Here is a 16657-nt window from a genome sequence, read left to right as displayed (position 1 = left end):
TTTTTGAACTTGAACAAATGCTCAAGTTTACTGGTGTTAATGGAGTGGGGTCTTGGGACACACCTGGATGACCCGCTCAGATGACGACAAAGTGGTGGGGACACTCGGAACACTCTAGCTTAGTCAACCCTTGGGCCATCTGACACCGTCTGAAAGGGCTGCTGCTGGTTTGCACATCACTGCTGAGCTTAGGGAGGGAGTGCTCCCTTTGCACATCACTGCCTGAGCTGCCTACATCACTGCCTGAGCTCAGGGAGGGAGTCCTCTTTTTGCACATCACTGCCTGACTCAGGGAGGGAGTCCCCCTTTGCACATCACTGCCTGGCTCAGGGAGGGAGTCCTCCCTTTGCACATCACTGCCTGGACTTAGGGAGGAGTGCTCCCTTTGCACATCACCTGCCTTAGGGGGGAGTGCTGCCCTTTGTAGGGAGGGAGTGCTCCCTTGCACATACTTAACTTAGGGAGGGAGTACTCCTTTGCACATCACTGCCTGAGCTTAGGGAAGGGAGTGCTCCCTTTGCACATCACTGCCTGAGCTTAGGAGGGAGTGTCCCTTTGCACATCCTGCCTGACTTAGGGAGGGAGTGCTCTTTGCACATCACTGCCAGGACTTAGGGAGTGCTGCGTGTCTTGAAATACCTCCCACACCCACCTAGAAAAAAGGCGCTCAGACCAAGAGACTTGGGAGATCCTGTAATAAGAAGCCATCTGCCCATGTTATCTCGACAGTGTTTTGCAGTGTTTTGGGTTCTGGCTTTATAAGGACGTTCACTTTGTCCCCTGTCCTAGGCACCAGCGTACAATGGGCGGTGTGAGTGACACAGCAGTGAGTTCTATGTTTCCAGTGTTTTGGCTGAGCAAGTGCGGGACCTGAGGGAGCAGGCCACGACACAGCGACCTCGTGTGGACGCAGTGAGGGCGAAGCACCGGGAGAGACAGGAAGAACGTCTCCCACCTGTTCTGTAAGCCAGGAGTGCTCTGAGATGGACAAAGATGGCACCTGAGAAACAGAGCTACCAGCCAGTATCCCGTGTGGACAGACTCAGGACGCCTCAGCAAGATGCTTTTAAATCAGGGCAAGGGCAGGTGAAGGCGTTTGCTGCCAACCTTGACTATTTGAGTTCGAGTCCCAAAGCATGATGGAAAGAGAGAACTGACTGCAATAAGTTTTCCTCTGATGTCTACATGTTCACTGTAGCATGTGCACGGATATGCACACACACACACACACACACACACACAGGCACGCACGCACGCACGCACGCACGCACACATGCACACAAACACACACCCGTACACACACTAATAACAATAAGTAATTTTTTTGTGAGACAGGGTTTCTCTGTGTAGCCCTGGCTGTCCTGGAACTTGCTCTATAGACCAGGCTGGCTTCCAACTCACAGCGATCCACCTGCCTCTGCCTCCTGAGTGCTGGGATTAAAGGCATGTGACACCATGCTGAGTAATAAGTAGTATTTTTAAGATATTATATTATTATTATTATTAATTTTCTTAATTTTGGTTTTCAATACAGAGTTTCCTCTGTGTAGATTTTGGAGCCTGTCCTGGAACTCACTCTGTAGACTGAGTTGAGGCTGGCCTCAAACTCACAGAGATTCACTGCCTCTACCTCCCGAGTGCTGAAATTAAAGGCATGCATCACTACCGCTCAGCCTTAAGATTTTTATTTTATCTATTTATTTTTTAATTTATTTATGTTTACTTTATGTGCAATGACATTATGCCTGCATGTATGTCTGTGTGAGGGTGTCAGATCCTTGGAACTGGAGTTGCAGACAGTTGCAAGCTGTCATATGGGTGCTGAGAATTGAACTCTAGTCTTCTGGAAAAGCAGCCAATGCTCTGAACCAGTGACGCATCTTTCCAGCCCTTAAGTAAAACAATTTTTTATTTATTATGTATCCAGTGTTCTGCCTGCGTCCCTGCAGGTCAGAAGAGGGCACCAGGTCTCATTACAGATGGTTGTGAGCCACCATGTGGTTGCTGGGAATTGAACTCGGGACCTCTGGAAGAGCAGTCGGTGCTCTTAACCACTAAGCCATCTCTCCAGCCCCTAGTAAACAATTTTTTAAAGAAAAAATGCTGACAAAATAAACACACTCATACACACTCATACAACACACACACACACACACACACCAACACACACACGCCACCACACGCACGCACGCACTCACACATGCGTCCCAAGTGAGATTTACCCCAGGAATGCAAGGATGATTTGACATATGAAAATCAGTCTGTGAAATATATCATACTAATAAAATAAATAATCAAGCCCACAAAACCATCTCAATTGAGACAGGAAAAATATTCAAGAAGCCCAGTGTTGGTTTTGAATAAGAATGGCCCCCATGGGCTCACATATTTGAATGCATAGTCACCAGGGAGGGGCACTATTTGAGAAGGACTAGGATTAGGAGGTGCGACCTTGTTGGGGAGTGTGTCACAGGGAGTGGGCTTGGAGGGTTTCAGAAGCCCACACCAGGCCCAGGTGCGCGCTCTCTCTCTCTCTGCCTGTGGATCAGAATGTAGTTCTCAGCTACTGCTCCAGCACCATGTCCGCCTGCAGGCCGCCATGCTCCTCACCATGATGATAATGGACTAAACCTCTGAAACTGTAAGCCAGATCAATTAAATGTTTCCTTTTGTAAGAGTTGCCTCGGTCATGGTGTCTCTTCACAGCAACAGAACAGACACCCAGTCTTTTTAGACCATGTATAAAAAATCTACAGCTACTGTACTAAATGTCAAAAGACTGAATACTTTTGTGTAAGATCAGTAACAGCATAAGGATGTTCACTCTCAACACTTGTAGTGGTGGCTGCAGCCAAGGCAATGGGGCAAGAAATGTTTGTAAAAGGAACCTGAAATAGAAAGAAAAAATACCTTCAGTATATAAAGGCCCAAGGAATCTACAATTTTTTTTAACGCATCAGAGCCAGGCGTGGTGGCACACACACTTAGTCCCAGCACAGGAGGCAGAGGCAGGAGAATCTGTGAGTTGAGGTCAGCCTGGTCTACAGAGTGAGTTCCAGGACAGCCAGGATTGTTACACAGTGAAATCCTGTCTCAAAAAAACAACCAAACAAACAAAGCTAAAATAAAAAAAAAGCATTAGAACTAATAAGTTCAGCAAAGGTGCTGGATACAAGATTAATATACAACAATCAATTGCATTTTCTATACACTAGTGGTGGGCTATCAGGGAATGAAATTAAAGAAATAATTCTGTTCATAGAACATAAAATGAAATATTTGAAATGTGTTTTTATTTATTTATTGTGTGTGCATATACATGCATGCCATGGCATGCATATGGAGGCCAGATAGCTTTGGAAGACTTTGCTGAGGTAGAGTTCATGGGGTTGTACACACCTGTAATCCCAGGACTTGAGGCTAAGGCTGGAGGAGCAGGAGTTCAAGGTCACCTGGAGTACATGAGACCCTTTCTCAGCAAACCAGAAAAGAAAAGAAAGAAGAAAGAAAAAATTTAAAATATACATTGCAAACCTCTAAACATTATTAGAAGTTTAAAACAGCCTTTAAGATGGAAATATATACAATGCTTACAGACTGGACCATTATTTTTCTATTTAGTGGCACTAGGAATCAAACCCAGGTGTGCGTGGTTCTCAAGATGCATCACTAGCCCAGCTGCAAGACTTTGTATTGCTAAGATGCAACACTCCCCAGATGCTCTGCAAACCAGTGCAGCTCCTGTTAAAATCCCAACCGTCCATTTTGCAAAAATTGCCAGACAGGGGCTGGAGAGATGGCTCAGAGGTTAAGAGCACTGCCTGCTCTTTCCAGAGGTCCTGAGTTCAATTCCAGCAACCACATGGTGGCTCACAACATCTGTAGTTAGATCTGGTGCCTCTTCTGGCCTGCAGGCAAACATGCAGCAGAACACTGTATACATAATAAATAAATAAATCTTAAAAAAAAAAATTGCCAGACAGATGCCCAAATGAATATAAAAAGACAAGGGACGCAGAATAGACAAAACACCCTCGGAAAATGACAGAATTGGAGAATTCACAGTTCCTGATTTCTGTGAGTCAGGTAATGTAGCTCAGTGGTAGAGTGTTTGTTTGTCAAGCACAAACAAGGCCCTGAGTTTGATCCCAGCACACACACACACACACACACACACACACACACACACACACACACGAAATTTCTAATTTTCTTCTTGCCCATTTCCTTTCCTCCTCCCTCCCTGCCTCCCTCCCTTCCCCCCTTCCTTCTTGTTTAATGTGTGTATGGCGGGGTGTTTGTGTGTGTGCCAGTATTTCACTTTGTAGTCCAGCCTGACATGAAACATGCTTATATAATCAGGCTGGCCTCACAGCAATCTGCCTGTCTCAGGTGGTTGCGAGCTGCTTTTAGGTGCTGGAACTGACGGGGTCTCTGCATAAGCACCAAATGCTCTTAACATCTGTGCCATCTCTCCAGCCCAGTTCTAACATTATTTGTTATTTTATTATTTATTTAGAGACAGGGTCTCACAATCTAGCCCTGGGTGGCCTGGAACTTGTTATATAGAACAAGTTGGTCTTGAATTCAAGTGATCTGACTGAATCCTGAGTGCTGGGAATTAATGCACTGCCACATCTGGCTAACTTCCTGATTTTATTTTATCTTTAAAAAGTATTTATGTTTATGTGCCTGAGTGTTTGCCTGCATCTTGTTTGTATGCATGCGCAGCACATGCGTACCTGCAGAGGGCGCAAGGCATTGGAGCCTCTGGAACTGGGTTACAATGGCTGGAAGTCACCACATGGATGCTGGAGCCGAACCCAGTCCTCTGAAAGAACAATTAAGTGTTCTTTGCTACTGAGTCAGCTCTCCAGCCCCTAAGCTGCTGATTTTTAAACTGATTTCAAAGTAACAATAATTAAAATGGGTATTGACATATAAGTAGCACAGACATTAACTGACTAGACTTAAAAATCCAGGAATCAGGCTGTGGGCATGACTGTAATCCAGCACTCGGGATGCAGAGGCAGGCAGATGTCTGAATTCGAGGCCAGTCTGGTCTACATAGAGAGTTCCAGGACAGCTTAGGCTACACAGAGAAATCCTGTCTTAAAAAAAAAAAAATCAGAAATCAAACCTTAGACTTAGGATCAGTTGATTTTTAAAAATAGACTTTAATTATTAAAGCTCACAGAAATAGTGGACAGAAAGTACAGCGAGTTCCCAAAACTCCATGCCCCAGGTACACAGCCTTTTCTCACTGCTGGCACCAGGCATCTGAAAGGGCACGTTTCCCACAACCAACAACCCCATGGACACTGTCATCCATGGTCCATGGTTTATGTTAGGCCCCCCTGGGCGCTGCACGTTCCAGGAGTTCTGGCAATGCAGATGTGTGCAGATGTGTGCACAGCTGCAGCAGCACACAGAATCCTTTCCCAGCCATACCCTCCCTCTCTGCTCCTCCAGTCACCCTCCCCTTCTTCCTAGTTCCTGTACATTTAATTGTCTCCATAGCTCATTTCTTTCTTTCTTGTGCTGGGAATTGAAGATAGGGCTTTGCACAGGGAGGCGAGTGCTCTACCTCTGAGCTACGCCCTTAGCACTTTAAGGATGCTGATTTTTTTTTGTTGTTGTTGTTGTTTAAGCCCACGTGTTTCTGGAACTATGTAATGCAGGGTCCAACCCTTGCTTATCTTCCTGCCTCAGCCTCCCAGGTGCTGGAATTTCAGACATGAACCACCGTGGCCAACATGCTCTTGGATGTTTAAAACAGGATCTTACTCACTGTACAGCCTGGGCTGTCCTGGAACTCATCATCCTCCTGCCTCAGCCATCTGAAGGGTGGGATTACAGGTGGGCAACACCATACCCAGCTGCCTCTACAGTTATTCCTTCCTTAAATTAGCAAATAGTTGAAAATAAGTAGTAGGATAGAGAGATTGCTCAGTGGTGAAAATGTGTCCTATTCTTGTAAAGGATCCAGTTCAGTTCCAGTACCCAGGTGGGTGTGCAAAATGGTGTTTCTCCACTTGCAGGATCTAATGCCCTCTTCTGGCCTCCTCTTCTGGTACTGCACTCACATCATGCCTCCAACATTAACACAAAAATTTTATTCTATTAATTTGTTTATTATTTTTGTTTTTTCAAGACAGGGTTTCTCAAAAGGTATCCTTTGAATTTGAATTTCCTGGAACTCACTCTGTAGACCAGGCTGCCTTGAACTCAAAGATCTGCCGCTTCTGACTCCTGAGTGCTGGGTTAAAAGTATGAGCCACCACTGCTTGGCAACACACACACACACACACACACACAAATTAAAGAAAAAACAATTACACAATATTGAGCTTTTAGATTAGTTTCTGACTTAGTAATGTGTATTTATGATTCTTCCGTAGCTTTGTGATTTGATCGTTCATCTATTATTTAGTGACCTGCTCAAAGATATCTTGGTAGATTTCAAGTTTTAGAAATTATGACTAATGATTTTATAAATATCCATGCAGAGGTTCTTTATTTTACTAAAAACAGAAGGCTTCTGCAGCACTCAGGTCACCATTGAGGAAGAATAAGACTTACCGTGTACCCCACGCCTTTAATCCAGACTTGGAGGCAGAGCCAGGCAGATCTCTGTGAGTTTAAGGCCAGCCTGGTCTACAAAGCGAGTTCCAGGACTACATAGTGAGACCTGTCTCAAAAAAAGAAAAGAAAAAGAGAGAAGAGAGAGAGAGAGAGAAGAGAGAGAGAGAGAGAGAAGAGAGAAGGCAGTGTGTGAGGCCTGTGCTCTCCACTCTCCCGCCCCACAGAGAACAAACAAATTCAGCAATTAAGACTGGCTTCATACTTCCTCTGTGCTGAAACGGACTCGAACTCCTGATCCTTCTTCCTGTCTCTACCTCCAAGTGAAAACAACACAAGTTAAAAATCACATAAAAGGTACTGTCACAAAGAAATGAATTTAATGAAGATTATACAAAGGTAATTAAGAATGAAGACTCAAAATACCTTAAAAAATAAGTTTATTGATCATACTTCAAGAGAATAGTGGGCTGAGCAGCAACTCTATCCCTGCTGCACCCCCAAATAAAATTTTTTCACGGAAAAAAAAAAAGAAAAGAAAAAATCATTAAAAGAGCTGGTGGTGTTGGTGCAGCTTTTAGTCTCAGCACTTGGGAGACGGAGGCAGGGGATCTCTGTGAGTTCAAGACCAGTCTGTCTAAAGAGCGAGATCCAGGACAGTCAGAACTGTTACATAGAGAAACCTTGTCTCAAAAAACAAACAAACAAAATCATTAAAGAGAGGGCCAAAGACACCGCCCCAGTAGTTAAAAGCACTTGCTGCTCTAGCAAAGGACCATGATTGGTTCCTAGACCCCATCCAACACCTGCTTCTGGCCTTCGCGTGTAACACACACACACACACACACACACACACACACAAACACACACACAACATGTACACATGCACGCACGCACTTGAACGCACACAAGCACACAATAACATTACTCTTTTTTTCCTTTCTTTTTCCAGAGCTGAGGACCGAACCCAGGGCCCTGCGCTTGCTAGGCAAGCGCTCTACCACTGAGCTAAATCCCCAAGCCTACTTTTTAAGAAATTTAAGAGATCAAAGAGAGCTGGCTGTAGAGTATCTTGCCCAGCATGGAGGAGGTCTTGGGTTCAATGCTCACCACAGCATAAACTGGGGTGGTGTGCATGTCTGTGACCACAGCACTTGGGAATTAGAGACAAAGGATGAGAAGTCCAGGTCACCCCTGGCTACAGAGTGAGTACACTGAATGCCAGAGAGCCTGGAATACAGGGGACTCTGTCTCCAAGACAAAAACAAAGACAAAAGCCCCAGTGCAGGTGACAGGGCCACCGGGTAAAATCACTGGTTCTGTAGGCTCAGCAATCCGAATGACACCCAGGTCCCACGGAGAAGAGAGAGTGCCAGTCACCATAACTCAGTTGCCTCTTCACAGCTTCCTAATTTTTATCAAATGGAGGAATAAAAAAAACAATTGCCCCTTAGGGGATCTTCATTTGTTGACAGGCTTCCTATATCACATAAATTGCTATCGTTTTATTTGCCTTTTTCCTATTACTCTGTCTTACATCAGTTACATCAGTCTGTGTAGTTTATGGGGCCCTCTCCTTCAGGCTCATCCCATGTCTTGAAGCGTGGCTATGACCTGGGCTGAGAGTCCTGTTCCTCATCAGCTGAGTAGCTTGTTAGACCGGTCCAAGGCAAGGACCCACAGGAATCTAACTGCATCCCTGTGTTCAATGATGCCAATTCTCTGAGGAGCTTTTCTTGATTATCTCAATCTTAACATGCCTCATTAACAAGGAGCGTCTTGCTTCCTTAGGATATCTTGAGAGAACCCTGTTTTCTGTTTTGGGTGTTTTTGTTGTTTTGTTTTCTCAAATAGGATCTCATGTGTCTCTGGCTGGTCTTGAACTGTTTGATATAACTCAGTGAGGCCTTGAACTCTCGATTCTCTTGCTCCCATCTCCCAATGGCTGCGATTATGCATTCATATCACCATAGCCAGCTTAAGATTTGATTTTTGGATCTTAAAAAGGATGCCATAGACGGTGGTGATGGTACACACTTTTAAAACCAGCTTGGAGAGGGCGGAGGCAGAAGGATCTCTGTGAATTGAGGCTATCTTGGTCTACATAGCAAGTTCCAGGCAGCCAGAGCTTAACATAGTGAGACCTGTCTCAAACAAACAAACAAACAAACAAACAAACAAACAGATCCCACCACTTCAGCAGCCTCTCATGTTCATGGCCAACGGAAGAAACAGTAACCGGAATGTTACGACTAAAATCCTGCCTCCAGCACCCCAGTAGACTTATCAGACCTACCCCAAATACCAATTAAAGAGACAAGGATGCTGCAGGGATACTTAGTCAGTGCTTGTTGGAAAGAGGAAAAGACAAAAGGGTCCAGATGGTCGGGGGCAGGAGGAACAGATCGTCTCTGTTGTAAGAGCATGTTTACTCTGCAGTACAGAAAGCAGTCTGGAACAGCACACTGTAACAGTGTTATTCTGAGTTAACCTTTACCCCCAGATGCAATCATCCAGCAACTCGAGAGGAACGTAGACTCGGGGTCTCCTTCTGGTGCACTGGTGTGCATGACCCCTCTGGTACACAGAGAGAAGCAATGAGGAAAAATGGAATCTCAGGGACAAGGCTGACCAGAGTGGGCAAGAACTGACCTTGGAATGATCGACAGGCTGCCTTCATTAACGCTCCTGTGCCATCTGCTGCTACAGATAGACCATAAGAAAACATTAAATACTAGTCTTTTCTGACAAACATTGTGAAACTCTTGTTTCGAAGAGGAGTTCCAGACTTCATCTTCCCCACCTTATAAAACCGTTATACAAACGTTGAATGGCTCCACATAGGTTTACACTAAGCTTGGGGCCCCCATTCACAGCACTTGTTGGCCTGCCTGCTACCACCTTCCTGGTTCGTTCCTTCCGCTGACCAATCACCTAAGACTGTTAGGCAGACCCCAGCCATGGTCAAGACACAGTCCCCACATGCAGAATGAAAACCGAGTACCCCCACCCCCCGCCCTGGTGTCATCTAGAGTTTAACCATGTCGAGATGTTTAACTGGAGTGCTGGTCTTTTTCATTGCAGCGATGAACTTATTTATAATATATTTATAACTTATTCTAATATATTTTAATATTTCTATGAACATGGCTGAAAAATTCTTAAGTCCTCTCTAGAAACCAATAAGTACATCATGTAAAACAGTGTCTCAAAATTGAAACAAGACAAAAGCAAAAAGTAAAATAAAAGAAATCCAATGAGGGGTCTGGTGTTCCTTCCTAGTCTGATATAAAATCAAGTGTGGTGATGTTAACAAAACAGTCTCAATGTCCCACAAGGGATACACACAAAGCAACAAAGCAAAATTAGCTCAGAAAGGCAGTTCTGTTTTTTATAAAATTCCATGGTAATTTGTTTGTTTGTTTGTTTGTTTGTTTGTTTCCCGAGACAAGGTTTCTCTGTGAAACAGCCCTGGCTGTCCTGGAACCACTCTGCGGACTAGGCTCGCCTGAATTCACAGAGATTCGCCTGCCTCTGCCTCCCGAGTGTTGGTATAGAGTGAGCGCCACCACTGCCCGGCTCTGTTTTATGAAGGTGGGCTAGAACCCAATCCGGCTAGCAAGCAGCTGGGCCAACATGGCTCCCATCTGATTCCTGGCATGGTGATGACTGGTTCTCAGCGCAACGTCACCATCTGATGAGACTGGTAATCAAGCACAGAGGACAAGAGTATTCAGCAAACGAGTCCTCGCGGGCTAACCACTCTTACTTATATTTTAGAGTTTCTTACAATTACCACCTCTTATTATATATCCTTTTCAAACTTTGCCAGTGTATGTTGGCTTTTGAAGTCTCTAGTACAGGTAAGTTACTAATTATAAGTGAAACACTGGTTAAGGTGAGCTGCTTCCCAGGATGGTGCCTGACCAACTGGCCGACCTGCCCAAGCAGAATGTGAAGTTAGCACCCGGGCCAGAAATTCTATTTTCTTGATCAGAGTTTTGTCTCAATGGTCTTTGCTGATATTTGCTGTTCTTGGCTATGATAGTGTCTAGTCTCTGCAGGAGAAGACGCCTAGGGGCCCAAGGACATTTTTTTACTTTTAGCCAAGAAAGGGCTGATACTTTCTTTGGCTCTTTGTGACCTAGACTGCCTAGCCAGCTCTCTGCCTCCATCCGTATGTCCACCTCCCTCTGAAGAGTAACATGACCAGCATGTGGGATGGGGCGATGGCCCATCTGGCTCTCTCAGCTGAATCTAGGTGTTGGATGTGGCAGTTTGGGGTGCCCCTCAAGAGCCTGTCAATAAGACCCCATCTGTTAGATGTAGGAAGAACAGACGTCATTGGCTGGGTCTGGAAATAGATATATGGGAAATTGAACGCAAGTCCAGGCAGGAGAAGCCTGCACACCGTATGTCCAAAACTACTGCTAATTTTGTTGAGGTGGGCTGGTCCTTACCACAGATATAGGTGCTGAAGTGACCTGAAATACTGTAATCTGTACACCATTCTCTTATTAATAATAAGATCAGCCAGCCTGTGACTCGCCTCTGATCCCAGCACTGAAAGACAGAGCAGGCAGATATTTGTGAGTTTGAGGTCAGCCTGGTCTATATAGCAAGTCCAGGCCAGTCAGGGCTAACAGTGAGACCCTGTCACAAAATAGAAATCATTAATGAGAACAGCTGTCTAAATAAATCCCATGTGGATTTAGTTCTGATGCCTGGCAGTGTGACCCTTGGACTGTTAAAAAGTAATCGATCGTTTAGTTTGGTTATAACACTTGCTGGGTGTTTAAGGTCATGTAAGTGCCATTAATTAATCTTTGTTTCTACTGTCGAGGCTAGTTGAGGAGTCTTCCTCAAGAATCACTTGGCTCGACAGAAATATCTCTCTGACTTTCTTTTTCCGTTTTCTTTCTTTTATTTTGGGGTGGGTGGAATTTCAAGACAAGGTTTCTCTGTGTAGACCCGGCTGTCCTGAACTCACTGTGTAGACCAGCGGCCTCGAACTCACAGAAATGTGCCTGCCTCTGCCTCCAAGTGCTGGGACTAAAGGTGTGCGCCACCACCACCTGGCACATACATCATCTTGAAGTCTCGTCTTTACATGCCTAAACAACTTACTCAGACTTCATAACTTGTAAAGTTCTAGTTTTCTTCTCCATTCTGGAAACATCCAGCCGTCTTAATCTTCACACACAAATCCTTGTTGACTAAACTATTTCCATTTTACACCCTTCTAACATTTCATTTTACTCACTGGGTTCTTCTTAACACCATGAGGCACAATACAAACAGCAAATACATTCATGTCTGTGTGAGAAGTTTCTCCTCTTGGGGGATAAGTGATATTACCCCTCCTCAGAAGATCCTCATGACAGGCTGGAGAGATGGCTCAGTGTTACCAGCTGTTCTTCAGAGTCCTGAGTTCAATTCCCAGCAACCCACATTGTGACTCACAGCCATCTATAGTGGGTCTGATGCTCTCTTCTGCATGCAGGCATACATGCAGACAGAGCAACTCATATACATAAAATGCATAAATAGAATATTTTCCAAAAAATTCCCACCACAGACCATCAAAGTTCATCCTGAGCACCAGGGAGTATATTGGGCTTACATCCACGTGGATGAGGGTTTCCTGACAGAAGTGTGGGACCTGAAAGCAGCCACATTGTAAAATCTTTTCCCTGTAACTGCATAGTGGATCCCTCTCTCCTCAGTCTTTCCCAGCCTATACAATCTAGATCCTCCCCTGAATCACGAGGTCAAATGCAGTTACACCCAGAATTGCACACAGTTGGCTGAGAGGAGAGGCTGGCACTCAGTGAGGGTCCTGTGACCCTTCTCACCCCTCCTCTGTGAAGGAAATCTGCAATCAAGCCCCGCTGTCGTGATCTTTCATAAGCACCATCATGGTCTTACAAAGATGGCCGTTTTGGCTTAGAGGATAGTGCTAGCAATACCAACTTAATAAAAGAAAGTTGATTCAAATACACACATAGGTTAACGGAAAAATTAGCATTGCCTATGTGCACACTATAAACTAGAGTCTTTGTAATTCCCCGGTAAACGTCATGGAGAACACAAGGCAGTCTGGATACAGTACATGGAGTCACTACCATAGCTTGCCCTTGTTTGGATGAGTGCTTGTAGCAAATACAGAGAAGGAGCAGAATGCAGAGCAAAGCATCATCAACTAGATGTTTACCACACCCGCAAAACTCAACTAAGGAATCCCTGCTGTGATTCTGGAGTTGCTGCTACTGAGAGGTCTTTAGACAGAGTCCTCTCTATCCTCTCCATGGATGAGCATCCCATTAGCTGTTTTTACCACAGATATTTTAATCTCCTGAGGTAAATAACAGTACGTACAAAAGGTATTGTTCCTTTATAAAACCAAGTCATTGGTTTACACTGGACAGGAGGACTTGCTGTTGAGTCCAGTGACAATTGTCTGGAGCAAAGCCTTTATAACCTGTGTCCATTTGTCCAGATGAAATACGAGATAGAGGCCAGGCCTGGTGCCCACACCTTGTACCCAGCACTCGGGAGGCAGAGGCGGGCAGAGCTTTGTGACTTTGAGGCCAGCCTGGTCTACATAGTGAGTTAAGGTCAGCCAGAACTACACAGTGAGACCCTTTCTCAAGGAATCAGACCAGCCCAGCCTGCACCTCCTGCCTCCTCCAGGCAGGCTGATTCTCCAGCTATGGTAGCTGTCCGCTGGCAGAAGCTTGTCTAGCACTGGACATCTACTTTGGGTCCTGGTCCTGGCTGGCCTTCCAAGTTCTCCCCGAACTGCACATTCACGAGCTTTCCAAGTCTAGACACCTCACAGTGTGGCTTTGATAGCCAGCCAGCATTGTAGGCACACGGCTGGGAAAACTCTAAAGTCCTCTCTACCAGTAAATATGTCCCGCAAAGTATTGTGTCAAAATTAAACAACAAAACAAAAAACTAAAAAAAAAAAAAAAAGAAAGAAAAAAAATCCCCATGCAGGTCTGGCATTACCTCCTTTTCTGATATGAAAAGTGGTGTGGTGCACCTGAGGAGAGACTGCAATTTCCTCACTCCCAAGCCCTTCATGCTGCCCATCTAAAGGGTCACAGCCAGCTTTACCCTGGCAGACCCCGCATTCCACAGGAGAGAGACTCGCCCTTGCTGTGTGTGCTAATAAGCAGTCTCATCTGTTGAAGTCAGACTCTGGTCTCTTTCTCCTCTCTTTCTGCTTGCTGCCTCAGAAATGCAACAGATGCCTTCTCGATGTCATCTGGCTCTTGTTTTGACCTCCCCCTCAGTTCCTAGTCACAAATTGTCGCTGGAGAAAGTATTTCATAGTACCATTTAACCGCTTGAGTGCGGCTTGGGAGATCAGAGGGATTTGGGACCTGTATTTGTTGGGATTTAAGATCCTCAAAACAAATTGTTTAAATAATTAATCCAAATTTTAAAACCTTACTTGATTTGTGCGGCACTTGTACTAGTTAGAAAAGCAGCTGCCTGGAGCCATGTAGTAGCGTCACAAGGCTGTGTCAGACCTAACCACACCAAGGCCACCTGCCGCTGCACCACACCTGGCCCAGGCACTGACTTTTGACCAGGTTCACGGTACAGGTGCAAATTCCCCCTGTAGAGCAGCTTTAAGAGCAATATAGAGTCACTGGTTATCCTACAACGGTCATACCACTACCACCCACCTGGCACATCTCGCCGGGAATAGTGGGAAAAAACAGCAACAACAACAACAACAAAAAACCCAGCCCAGCTCTCATCATCTTTTATTTATTTGTTTTGAACAGGGTTCTCTTTGTAGCCCAGGCTGCCCTGGAACTCACTGTAGACCAGCTGGTCTCGAACTCGAGATCTGCCTACCTCTGCCTCCTGAGTGCTGGATGAAAGGCGTCCCACCCATGCCTGTCTCAACTCTCTCATCTGAAGGGAATAAGATTCTGGAGCCATTCTGAGGCTATGGCCCAGGAACACAGAATTTAGGTCCCAAAATTCTGTGTGCAATGAGCAAGCAGTCTCACAGTTTAACAGAGGCAAGAGAACATCACATTTGAGACATGTTCAAAATAAATTTCTGGGTACATTCAGAGAGCAGTCCAGCAAGCTGGGGGAGCTTTTCTCCAGGTCCACACTCAGACCTGATTGGTGGGACTAGTCGTCGCTCTTTAATAGATTCCAATAGGTTTTTAATCTATTGATTAGTGATGTTAGTTCTGACATAATGGACCAGGCTTTTTCTTTTGGCACCAACCAGCTCCAAAACATGAACACAGAGACTATTACTAGTTTGAATGCTCCGCCTTAATTAGCTCTTTCTTGCTAGCTCTTATAACTTAATCTGCTTCTCTTCATCTACATTTTTGCCTGTTTTTTTTTTTTTTTTTTATCTTTTTTACTTTCTGGCTTCTGGCCCAGGGTATCTCCCTTGTTCTCTTTTCTCCTCCTTCCTTCATTCTCTTCTCTCAAACCTAGATTCTCTCCTCCTATTTTATTCTCTCTGCTGCTGCAGCCGCACCTATTCCCCTCTTCTGCCTAGCTGTTGGCCATTCAGCTCTTTATAGACCATCAGGCGCGCTTAGGCAGGCAAGGTGAAAGCAACACCCTTTTGCATAATAAACACACATCCTTGCATCATTAAGCAAATGCAGCATAACAAATGTAACACACCTTACACATTTAAAGTAATATTCCGTGCTCTCGGCCTTGGCACCATGAGAGCGGAGCGGGAAGCAGCAAATGCACAGGCTGAAGCGCAAGAGAAAAGAACGCTGAGGCAGAGGTCCAAGTAAACCAGCCTGTGCACCCACGGAGGCTGAAGGAGCAGACGTAAGGGACGCTGAAGGCCGGGACGCTGGTACAAGTTGCGGGGCTGTGTGCTGCTGTCAGTTTAAGTCTCAGTGGGCCTGGAACATCACCGTCGGCTCGCAGAGACCACCGGAGAGACTTTGACTGCTTTCATTACAACCAAAAGTCCCGCATGGCCCGCAGCCCTGGACCCATGGCATTTCAGACTCGTTCTGTTCTCACTTGTGGCCAAGGTAACTCGTGTACAATAAACCACTTCTCGCTGTCTCAGCTGAAGAATTTAAAAAAGTAACATTCCACAGCATAAACAAATGTAACGCATCTCTGCCCAGTTAAAATAATATTCCACATCAACACAGAGGTGTGTTTCAGGGTATTTGATCACACTGTGAGCCCTGGGTTTGCGTTTGCATTAATTAAATAAATCAACCTTGGTCAGGTGGCAGAGCCAGCAACTAGTTGATAGAAAGGAATCATAGGGAGTCTGGAAGATGGAGAGACACACAGGAAGAGCAGGGAGGGACTTGAGTGTGGTGGTCTTTCTTGGTTTGGTGGAGTGGAAGGGAGCTTCTTTTGGAGACACTGGCGGAGGGATGGTCAAGTAGTTGCTCATCAAACTCTCTGAGCCCAGCAGGTTTTCACCCCAGCCTCTGACTCTTGATCTTATTGAAAAATAGAATGTAAAAAATGCAGTTAAAACCACATTTGGTGCAGCAGCAGGAGACAGATCTGGCAGGATGTAAAAGTCCACCAGGTTGCTACCAGGAAGCAGGACCGAGTAACTGCAGGGCCGAAGTCATTGGCTGAAGCAGCGTAGATGCGGGCAAACTGCGTGTGTGCTGGATTTGTGCCGTAATGTGGCGGGTGCTTGTGCTTTGCCATTTTCACCGTCCTCTGGCTCAGTATTCACAGCTTCTGATGGCTCCCCTGAAGTAGGTGGGTTTTTCTCTGTTGTTTGTTTTGAGACATGATCTTTACTTTGGAGCTCACATGGACCTTAGACTCGTGTACCGGATCAACCCCTCAGTGCAGTGTCTGACACATTACAGATTGAGTCTCCATACTCCAGGTTGTGTTGCTGGAGGGCTTCTCTCCAGGTTCCCCAAGCCCCGTCCCACAATCCACGTATAAAATAATCACTCAGACGCTTATATTAATTTCTTATAACTGTATGCCATGCAGCTCCCTTGAAAGCTAACTGTTTTTTTATTTAACTTATAATTAACCATTTTATAAACTCTGCACGTGGCTGGTTCTG

Source organism: Peromyscus leucopus, unplaced genomic scaffold (assembly GCF_004664715.2).
Source record: "Peromyscus leucopus breed LL Stock unplaced genomic scaffold, UCI_PerLeu_2.1 scaffold_1107, whole genome shotgun sequence".
NCBI classification, from domain to species: domain Eukaryota; kingdom Metazoa; phylum Chordata; class Mammalia; order Rodentia; family Cricetidae; genus Peromyscus; species Peromyscus leucopus.
The sequence above is the reverse complement of the archived record's forward strand: the minus strand, read 5'-3'. Positions refer to the sequence as shown.